The following is an 11,663-nucleotide window of genomic DNA, read 5'->3' on the forward strand; positions in this document are numbered from 1 at the left end:
ACTGGACAAAAATTGATTTGAAAAAGAATCAGGTTGAAAAAAGGATGCCCTTGTGAAATTTTTTAGGGAAAAAAATTTTTTTAACCAGGATTTTCAGTAGGGAACAGTTAAACAATTAAAATGGGACATTTTTAACATTTTGGGGAAAAGGGGGGGTAAGGGTTTATTGACAGTTTGTTTTTTGAGAAGAAAAAATTTTTTTAACAATTTTTAACAATAATTTTCATTCACAAATTAATTTTTTTCCCCTATTATCAAGGGTTTTGGGCTGCTAACACACTGTAATTAAAAGGCATTGGGCTTATTTAAATAATTTTTTTTTTTGTTTCTAGAACCCTTCCTGGACTGCCCAAAGATGTTTTCAATTACTTTCCTGTTTTTTTAATTCAATCAATTAGTTTCAAACCCTAATGTATGTGGAATACAACTAAAAAAATAAAAAATTCTTTCAGTTAAATTTTGGGGTTCTGCATGTCCTTTGTTGTCTTTAATAGTTTGATAATAATTGTCTTTGTAGAAAGAAACAAAAACGGGATTTTAAAATCAAATTTGGAAAACCTTTATATAGCACCCCCTTTTATTATTTCTTTCTATTAAATGAAAGTTTTTTTTTCCCAAAACCCAAAAACCAAAACCAACCAAAAATTTTTTTTTTGGGGTTTTTGGGGTGTGTGGGGTGTTTGGTTGTTTTTTGGGTTTTAAAATGCCCTTGGTGTTTTGCTTCCCCTTGTACATTTTGAGACTTATTTTGTTGCATTATTCAATTCAGTAATGGGTTTCAACTTGTTTTCCCTGTTTTCAGTGCTTGGGTTTTGGGTTGCAATTTGGATTTTTTCAACAATCTGCATTAGGGGGGTGAGTAAAATTTAAAAGGGTTTTTTTTTGGGGCCCCCTTACCCTCATTTACATGCTTTTCAGTGTTTTTAGTAAAGCAGGTGGGACCCAAGTAAAAATTTTTTAAAAAAATTTTTTTTTTATTTTTTTTTTTAAAAAAAAAAAAAAATTAATAGTTTTTTGTTTGTTGGGTTTTTTTTTATAACTGGGTTTGGGGGGTTTTTTGGGGGGTTGGTTTTTTTATTATTTAATAATATTTTAAATTAAAATTAAATTTATTTAAAATTTAAAAAATTTTAAAATTTAATTTTAAATAAATTTTTAAAAAACCCCCTTGAGTTAACAGGGAAACTCATAAAAAATCCAAAAACCCCGAATGAATTCCACAGTGGGATCCCCCCCTTTTTAAAAAAAACATTCTAATAAAAACTAAAATTTTTTTAAAAAATAAAATTTACAGCGATAAAATAAAATTTTATTTAAACCAATGGAAATTCTTAAATAACATTTGGCCAAAAACACCCCCACTGAAAAAACTAAAAAAACTTTCCCCCTGCGAATGATGGCATGAATTTTAAAAACATCAAATTTTTTTACTTCAAAAGGGGTATAAATCATTTGGCAAGTGGCATCCTTTCTTTGGCTTGGCTTTAATTTTTTTCGGGCAAACCTGTTAGGCAATTGTGTCTTCAGGGTTTTTGGGGGCCAGTGGCCAGCTTCCCGCTTACTTAACCCCCCACGCTGCAAACCCTGCAATTTAAAAAAAAAAAAAAAAAAGGGGGTGGAAAATTTAAAATTCAAGCGGGGGGAAACAAACAAAACAGGAATTTGCCCCGGGGGGGAGGAAAAAAAAATGCTTAATTTTTTTGGAACCGCGTTTAATTGGGGAATTTGAACTTCCTAACCCCCCCAAAAATTTTGGGCATCTACTTAATTTTATAGTGTTAAGGGGGGAAAAAATGCCCGGGGGAAATGCAACATTTTGGGAAGTATTCTTTTACAAATTTTTTTAATGAAGTTTTTAAGGAAATTAATTTTTTAGGGGGGGGTTTTGGAAGGTTGCATTTTTCAACAAAACCAAAGGGGGGGGGGGAGAAATGGGGGTAAAAAATGGGATTTGGGAAACTGAGATCATAACCCCCAGATTTTAATGACATGTTCCCCCTTGATTGCGTCAATATTTTACAGCTTAAGGTGGCGTGGGGGCTTGGGGAAAATTTTGTGAATTATAAGGGGTCTCCGCTCCATCTAGGCATGGCAATGCCACAGTTCATAGGTGCTTCCCCGCCCCTTTTGGGGGGGGGGGGCCTTCAGTTCCACCCAAGAGGGGGGAACCATCAGTGGGGACTGGTTTGGGTAAGACAGCTAATCTGCCTCACCTGGGGGGTAAGGTCCCCCAAAGCTTTTATGGCAGGGGAAAATTAAAAATGAAAAGGTTACATGCCCATTCCTTGTCAAAAAAAAAATATATACCCTTTACCCCAAAAAGTGCAAAAAAAACTAAGAAAAAGAACCCCTCATTAAGGGAAAGGCATTCAGGGTTCAAAGATGATTGTATTGTAACCTAAAAAGTTTTCCGGGTATCTATCCCACGTTTTCAATGAAAACCAAAAAAAACTCCCCCCAGAATTTTTTAGGGAAAATACCCATTTGGTTTGGTTATTTGGACATTTTAAAGGGAAAAGTTTTCAACTCATCAATTAATTTTTATACATACATTTACTTTTAATTTTGAAACACAATTATGGGTTGGGGCCTTCAAAACCCCTAGTTAAAACTTGTATTTTTTAGTTTTACCATAAACCCGCATACCCAAATTTTTTCCTTAATGTAGATAACTGGTTTCACATTTAATTCTTTTTTACAATATTTAATTCCCAAAAAAAACCCTTTTTTCCCTTTTAAATAATCACGTAATTCTCTGGGATTTTAAATGGGGAAAAAATTTAAGGACAGACTTGTCTGGGCCCGACTAATTGTGGAACTATTCACATTTTTTAAATGGGGACAAACGAATTGTAACCTTTTTTATTAAAACCTATGTTTTTTTTTTTACCTTTTTTTTGGAAAAAATGTGTTCAACATTTTTTTATTCGATTAGACAATGTAAACCAATGAAGATGGGGTCCCGGAGAACCCTGGGGTTTTGAAAATTAAATCGGCCCACCATTAAACTCTTGGGGATATGGGGTTTTTTTTGAATTTTTCTAGAAATTTTTGCAAGTATTTTTTAACATGTTTTTTTTGTTTCCCCTTTTGAAAATTTGCAAACCAAAGAATTGGGACTGTGCTTGAAAGTGGATTTCCAGATTTTACAATCATCCAATTTAATTTTGATCCATTTTTTTGTTCCCCCTTTGTTTAATTTTGTCTTCAAGCTACAAAGCTAAATTGAAAAATTAAAACGCAAAGGGTGGGCCCAAATAAAACTTTTTTTATGGAAAAATTTCGTTGAGTTAGACAGCCCATTTTATCAGAAACAGTGTAAAAGTTCACCCGTTTAAATTTTGGGGTTTTTTTTTAGGTACAATAATCAAACCCCTTTTTAGACACCTTTATTAGTTTTACAACAATCTGTGAAATAAAAACTCATTTGCATGATTGCACAAATGTTTTTTTTCTTGTTAAGAACTTTTTTGATTATCAGAACCCCTCTTTTTAAATTTCTTGATTTGACCTTTGCATGGCTTTTCCAAAGCTAAAAACTTCATTCGGCACCTAAGGGTTTTTTTGGCCAGAAATTATTATAAAGGGGCTCCATTCAATTTTTTAAATTTTTTCTGTAAATTGGGGGTTTTGATTTTCTGGCCCGCCTAGGGAACCCCCATTTTACCCCTTTGCAGCACTGAGGGGGCCCAAAAAACATGACAGTCAAATTAATTTTCCTATTTAAAAACTAAAATCCTTTAGAAGGGGACAGCAAGGGGCCGGATCTGCTGTTCCTTCTGGGGAGGGTGGCCAATGCCAGAGAATTTTCTAGCAAGATCCAGTCCAAACTGGAAAAGTATTGATTCTCATAATTTGTGGTAAACAACTTGGTTATATATAGCTGGCTCTCCATGCTCAAGCAGAAGCCTTACCTGTGAAGTGGATGCACTGCCCAGGACTGTTTTCCCAGTGAAGACTCCTGCAATGGGGATTCCCAGTTGAAAGTGAAGACAGGCTGAAGTTTTTCTCTTTATCAGTGATGTACAGTGGATAAAAAAAGCTTATACACCCCTGCTAAAATGCCAGTTTTTTTGTGATATACAAAAATGAGACTACAATAAATAATTTCAAAACATTTCCCACCTTTAATGAGACCTAAAACCTGCAAAATTCAGTTGAAAAACAAACAAATCTGTTAGGGGAAAAAATATAAAAAATAAAAAAACATACAAAATGCTGGTTGCATGAGTGTGCACACCCTGAAACTAATACTTTGTTGAAGAACCTTTTGATTTAATTACAGAATTCAGTCTTCTTGGGTAGGAGTGTATCTGCATGGCACATCTTGACTTGGCAATATTTGCCCACTCTTCCTTGCAAAAGCACTCCAAATCTGTCAGATTGCAAGGGCATCTCTTGTTCACAGCCCTCTTCAGGTCACCCCACAGATTTTCTATTGTATTTAGGTCTGGGCTCTGGCTGGGCCATTCCGAAACTTTAATTTTCTTCTGGTGAAGCCATTCTTTTGTTTATTTGGATGTATGCTTGGGGTCATTGTCTTTTTGAAAGGGTGGAATTCTTCATCTTCAGCTTCTAGCAGGACACCTTGAAGGTCTTGGGCCAAAAGTGACTGGTATTTGGAACAGTATAATTCCATCTACCTTTAACTAAAGGCCTAGTTCCAGCTGAAGAAAAGCAACCACAAAGCATGATACACGTTACCGCTTATGCTTCACCATGAGGATGGTGTTTTGGTGATGCGAAGTAAGTTGTTTTTGTGCCAAATGTACCTTTTGGAATTGTACAAAAGTTCAACCTTGGTCTCATCAGACCATAACAAATTTTCCCACATGTTTTGCAGGTAAATTTTAGCTGGCCTGATAAGTTTTATCAAAGCAAAGTGCGCTCCGCCTTGAAACCCTACCACATAGTCCAGACATAGGAGAATATGGGAATTGGTTGTCACATGGTACACAATGAGTATTTGCCAGAAATTCCAGCTCCTTCACTGTTGCCAGGCCCTTGCCAGCCTCCCCTGACCAGTTTTCGCCCTGGTCTTTTCATCAATTTTGGAGAGGATGTCCAGTTCTTTGCAACACTGTACTGATGATATCCCATATTTTCTCCACTTTTTGATGACTCCTCGAATTCATGAAGCTCGCCGGCGCAAGGTCGGCGTTAGGCTATGGTAACTGGACCGTGGTAGGCGTGAAGATGGAAACGGTAGCCTTGAAATGCATATTAATGAAGGTGCGCTGCCGCCACAGCCACGTATATAGGAAAGGAGCCTGAGTGCATTGGGCATGTCGAAGTGCCGCATGGAGGCATGGAAATGTCAGCTGTCAATGTGCAACCTAAAATGCTTGCATATAACAATTTGCAAGCAACAGTAATCACATCTGTCAGTGTCCGTGGATACCGGTAGAAACGATGTCTAAAGCATGCAAGACAGTTCCTGTGAACACAAAATGAAGAGGCAAACACAAATGCACGATAGGGAATAACGGGTCCCTATCCCTTGAACAAATGACATCGAAAACCGTGTGCCCGTAGTCCAATGCAGTGCAGAGATAGATTATACCCGCGGAAGTGAAACGCATCATATGGTTACGCGCAGTTATCAGGTAGATGCGATCTGGCCCAATGGTCAGGGTCACCAGCTGACCCATATTGTGAGGAGAGTACACAGCTGGGCAGATGTGTGTCCATAACAAAAACACATGATAAAATGTAAAATATCTAGAGACCAGGTATGGGAAGCTGAATTATATCCCACAATGCATGTAATAGTCACATACAATAGGTATGTCTGTATTTAACATACCATATGTGACAAGAAATAGAATAAGCATATAAACAAAACAGAAGGAGCATATAAACTGCTACAACAATAAGGCAACATGTAGGCTGAAAGGAACAGTATTATCCATAGCATTGACTGTGGGTATGTGTTGTCCAGTACAATCAGATAATAATAACCGTGGGAATATATCCCATCCTGGTCATAGGAAAAGGTGGCATCCTATCAATGATTAGAACAGTCGGCCAAAATCTGCACATCTGCGGTCCAAGCCATACTTGTCAGGATGTGTCACAGTTGAACGGGTATTACCCAGGTATACCAACCATGTCATGAAAGTTAAGTATGGAAGCTGTAGCCCGCGTGCGCGTGAGGTATAGCATACAAGCGGAAGGTCGGCTTAAACAAGGCAGGAATTGATGAGTCCACACAACCATGTTGGCAGGTTCCTGGACATATGTAAGGGTATGCAATGTGTTATCTTGACCGTGTCATGGGCCATCAACGTGCAAAGCAGTGATGGATGGAGTGTCAAGGAATATGTGTGTGGGGGGGATGGGTAATAGTATAATCCTCAAAGGTGAGACTGTGTCGTATGCAGAATAGGTGAATGGGAGGTGTATGACGGAGCAGCGGGTGTAGCAGAAAGAAACACGAAAACATGTATACACATCTGCAATACAACCAGACAGGCCAAGGTGCCTGTAGAAAACAACCCCACAAACATATATGAATATTAAAATGTGTGCAATACAAATGTCCAGAAATGTCACTGCGGCACATACCCACAGATTGGTCCTGACGGAACTGGCCATATCAAATGCAACACACCTGGATGCATAATGGACTACCCAGCATCCTCTCCACAGCACACAACCCGCCCCCATACCTGAACATCCACCAAATCCAGCTATACTTGGCCTACTAGTTTGGCGCAGCCACATCTACACATAGTGACCACTACGCATATGTAGTAGGTAGTGTCACCCTAGGCAGTTTCAGGATTGAAAACTATGTATCCCTTGCATATAAAAACCCCAACACATTTTCGTAACACCAGAAGAATGGTTGGTATCGGTCTTGTTATTATCGGTCTTGTTAAATTTTTGGATATCCCTCATAGGATAAGTAACCTGTGTAAACATTAGAATGGGTATCAAGACATGATGTCCAGTCCTGCAGACATCTGGACACAAGTCGGAATTTGCAGGAGTGGTGCACGAGACTGTCCAGCCCTAGATGGTCATGCAGAACCTACTACCCAGGATGAAACACCTGCCTGTGATGCATGTGTCCCGACATGAATAAGCGAGAGAATATTTTGCACACATTCGCATAGTGGCACATGGAATACCAAGAATTGATGAAGGCACTGGCGTAAAACAGGATACCCGCTTGATCCACTGTGTGAGGGACAATTACTGTGTGGGTAGGTGTGACCTGACCAACAATGATACAATGCCAAATGTCCTGTGATTGTAGGAAATAACTATGTACCATACTGCATGTAACAGTTGCCTAAAGTGGTCACGTCAGGATAGAATAAACGTAATTCTTACAAGAAACAGTCAAACAACTAAAGTGCTAAAGGTATAGGCTCACAGCTAGGAAACTAATGAATGTTCTAAACCTGCACTGACTGTGGCTATGTGTTGACCTAAACAATCTGGTGTCCCCAGTAGGGTTACTACCTGTTGCACTTTGCGAGGGACAGTCCCTCTTTGGGCAGTTGTGTCTTGACCAAAAATATTAAAAATGGCAAATGTCCTGAGATTATATGACATAATTATGTCCCATATGTTATGTAATAGTAGCATAAAATAATTATTTCTGTATCTAAAATACTTAAATGTTACAAGAAACAGAATAAGCAACTAAACCACTACAAGAATAAGCTATTATTTAGGCAAAAAAGTAAAGTTCTATCCTGTGTACTGACCGTGGGTATGTGTCTGCCTGTAAAATCTGATGTGTTCGGAAAATGTCCCACTTTTGCCATTTGAAAAGGTGGCAACCCTAGTCCCCAGAATATATCCCAACCTGTACATATGACAATGTCAATGCTACCAATGGTCAAACATTAAGCACAATAACTGGCCAGCCTCTTAACCACTCACAAAGCCAGTGACCTTTGGAGGAAAGGTGTTGAATGAGAATGACTACTTACAACAATGAAGAGTAATAGACACATTTAACTGCAGAAAAGTAGTATTACGAATCTGTCAACACTTTCCAAGTTAATAGTACTAATATGGTAGAAGTGTCCATGATTGTCCCTGTCACTGTAGAAATGAGTCCCCGAGTATCACAGAAGTCCGTACACATAAGTACACCAACCAACTGTCACATCTGTTGACAGGACTGTTGCATACCTGTAGTGAATTTATAACTGATGTCCAGAATAATATTCATTGCATCTATAAATGAATGAAATAGTCAAATGGGAAGGGAAACACGTGGGAACCCCCCCCCCCACCCTGCATTATGTAGTGGAACGACTCCCCACCCTAAATAATGTGGCGCTTGAACTAATAATGTGGTCGAGGAGGTGCCCCAAACACCTGCGTCTGTAAACTTACAGGTAGAGATGTTAAAAATCTGAACTAACTCTGTCCATGTGTTACATCTGATATTTGAACAGCGCCAGGGCAGTTCTAGTTACCAGTCGGATGAGCCTAAACCCGGACCAGCACACTTGAACATACCCTGACAATCAAGCTGCGCATAATCGCGTGAGGACTATAAGCATAGGAGTTTGGAATATCCTTGGAGTGAGTAGACATGCAGCACGAGTCCAGAGTAGTAGGAAACAGGGAATGTCATAAGTGTAGTACTGTGGTTTTCCCAGCAGGAGAATGGATATCTGCTATGTAAGGGAAGTGGTGAGGCATATGTCAGAGTAGCTATGAACCATGGGTATACATAATGAACCAGAACAACAATAGTGTAGTGGTTAGAGCATCTGCCTAACGTAAAGGCATTCCCGGTTCAAGTACGACTATAGCACATATTAATTGTGTAATGAATGACTCTGTGCTGTAAAGCCAACATTTATACATGTGAAGGTGACTGTGTTCACATGGGTCCGCTAACTGGATTCCATCAATCAAGGTGGTACTTTCATAAGGAATAAGGCACATGTAATCCCAAAGAAGTGCCAGTAAACATATGTAACTCAGAATAAGTAGATGCAAGTGCACCTGCGCTGGTGTACACAGTTTTTAGCATAGCAAATGTATGTTGTCTTGTACAGCTGTAACTTTTATATAGTTATATATATATATAGATAGATAGATATGTGTATAGATAAATATCCACAGACATAACAGAAATATGCAATTATATATATATATATATATATATATATATATATATATATATATACATACATACATATATATATATATATATATATATATATATATCTATATATATATATACATATATATATATATATATATATATATATATATATATATAGAGAGAGAGAGAGAGAGAGAGCTATATATACATATATACACACACACATATATATATATATATATATATATATATATATATACATATAAAGCCTTGAGAAAGACAAAGAAAGCAAACATACAGGGTTGTGGAAGGAAGGGGAAATCCAGAGCAAGTAAGGAATTATAAAGTGCTTGCAACATATGTCAGATAAAGCTGCACAAGTGTGAGTAGAGCACCGCTATTCACACCAGATGCAGGGTTATACCAGTGTCCATAACATCGCTGAAGTGCTACGTCAACATTGTAAACAGACGGAATGTAGTACATGTTGTGACCACCTACACTTGTAACCCGCAGATCGTTCGTAATCCATAACACCAGGAAAGGCGCGTATGTACAAATATGAATGGATGGTGAGCCTGTGAATACACAAGGTGGTACAAAATGTGTGTAGGACCCCAATGCTCTGGAGAGGGCAAGTTGTAAAGGTGTGTCATGGCTGTGATATCAGGTGTATAATGGCTGTTATGCGTGGAAACTCAAGGTCTACACTTTAAACATGGATAACGGTGTCCCTTGCGGGACCCCAAAAATTCAGGGTGGTGTGTGAACTTATGCTGACTTATTGATAATGAGAGCAGGATGTAGGTGTACGGCGGAACAGTAGGTTGTGCAAGTGTGGATAATACATGGGTTGACAAAATGTCACGACATGTGTCCCGAGATGGGGAGAAGTGGCAGCAATGTGTAGGGGTGTGCTCATACCCCAGCTGCACTCGCAGTAAGTATTTGTCATCACTGCTGTAGTGGGGTGCCAGGTAGGTGGACCATGGGTATGCAATAATGGGCTTAAATGTGCAGGTGCTGGTTGGCAGAGATGTAGTAGGCCTGCCCAGTGGAAGTCATTAATAAACCTATGTGGGCATAGCTTACGCCTACACCTCCCAAACCTGAAGAGCACATCTACCGGCTAGTCTGTAAACCATCTGGGGAATACATAGAGACCAAATCAGTGCCATGTACCCGGTGTGGAGCTCCCATAGTTATGTATCAGAATGTAACAAAGTCCAACTAAGCACTTCCAGAACTAGTGATAGGTGGACAGGTGGTGAATACAGGTAATGACAGATGACAACATGTATGAGTCATAAACAGCATCTACCTCGACAAACATGAATGAATACATATGCTCTGTGACTGTAAATGTGTCTGGTTAATAGAACCAATCATCTAAATGTGCCCCACAGGGTGTTATGCGTGTTCTGATACAGTGTTCATTCACCCATTGGTATGTGAGAGTTCTGCTAGTAGCGGAAAGTGCATAATTTGCTGACCACATAGGTAAGATGATAGCATAATAGATGAGGTTCAACACCCATAAGCCAGGGGCTTCCCGTCTAGGCAGTTGTCCTGCAAAATGACAGTTATGGCACATGGCCTGTGAGTTTGGGAAAGAGGCTATATAGTGTGTGCCAGATGGTGTCAGAAATTAATTTGTTGTATCAGAAACAGCTACATGTAATAGGAAACAGTATTATAAATTATAATGCTACAAGAATAACCTTAAGCATTATGCAAACTGTAAGTCGATCAGTTTACTACTGGCTGTGGGTATGTGTTTAGCATAACATGTGATAGCTCTACATATAGGATCTATAGAGGGCTGCCACCATTCTGAATGGCCAAGTGGAACCTGCTCTGTAAATGTCAGGCGTGCCAGGGGCCAGAACATACCTACAGCCATGCATAGTACAGAAATATACATATCGGCACAAATCAAAGCGTGGTCTAGCAGCAGTAAAAGTTGTAGCCTGCTACATATAACATATCTACATGTCGAATTTATGCAAGACCTGTAACAAGCAACCAATTACAGACACGTACAACATGAGAATGTCCCCTAATCAGGACAGTTGCAATGGCTAGAGCATTATCCATACCTCTCAACTGTTCCTGATTTTCAGGTACGTCCCTGAGTTTGACTGAAAGTTTAACTCTGTCCCTCTTAATCCCTCCTAAAATTAGTGACTTTTGGAGGAAACGTGGTGAATTACACATAATGACTAATGACAATAAGTAAGAGTTATAAACTTCTTTTACATCAGAAAATGTGTATTAGTTTATATGCTCTGATTCTGTCAATGTTTCAAGTTAATAGCACTACTTTTGTAAGTGTCCCTGATTGTCCCTGATTTATTCTTGACCTGTCCCTGATTCTGAAGAAATGTGTCCCAGATTGGTGGAGAGGTCTGGTATTGTCACATGACATACGCCTAATGAGGGACTGTCCCATGCAAAGTGAGAAAAGTGTCACTCCTACAGTCTCCTGTCATGCAATCTGAAAGGTGGAAAACATACAGTAGGTATGCGATAGCATGACTCAGCAGAAGCTGCGTTAACAAAATCATATTCACATGTC

General features: G+C 38.9%; 1 protein-coding gene across 1 annotated transcript in view; it reads left to right on the forward strand.

Annotated features, from left to right (window-relative positions):
• Positions 1–11,663, forward strand: part of LOC122799996 — a gene marked incomplete in the record, with an annotated part of 1,384,541 nt that overhangs the window by 961,826 nt on the left and 411,052 nt on the right.

Source organism: Protopterus annectens, chromosome 4.part0, assembly GCF_019279795.1.
Source record: "Protopterus annectens isolate FY-2018-M chromosome 4.part0, PAN1.0, whole genome shotgun sequence".
Lineage (NCBI taxonomy): Eukaryota > Metazoa > Chordata > Ceratodontiformes > Protopteridae > Protopterus > Protopterus annectens.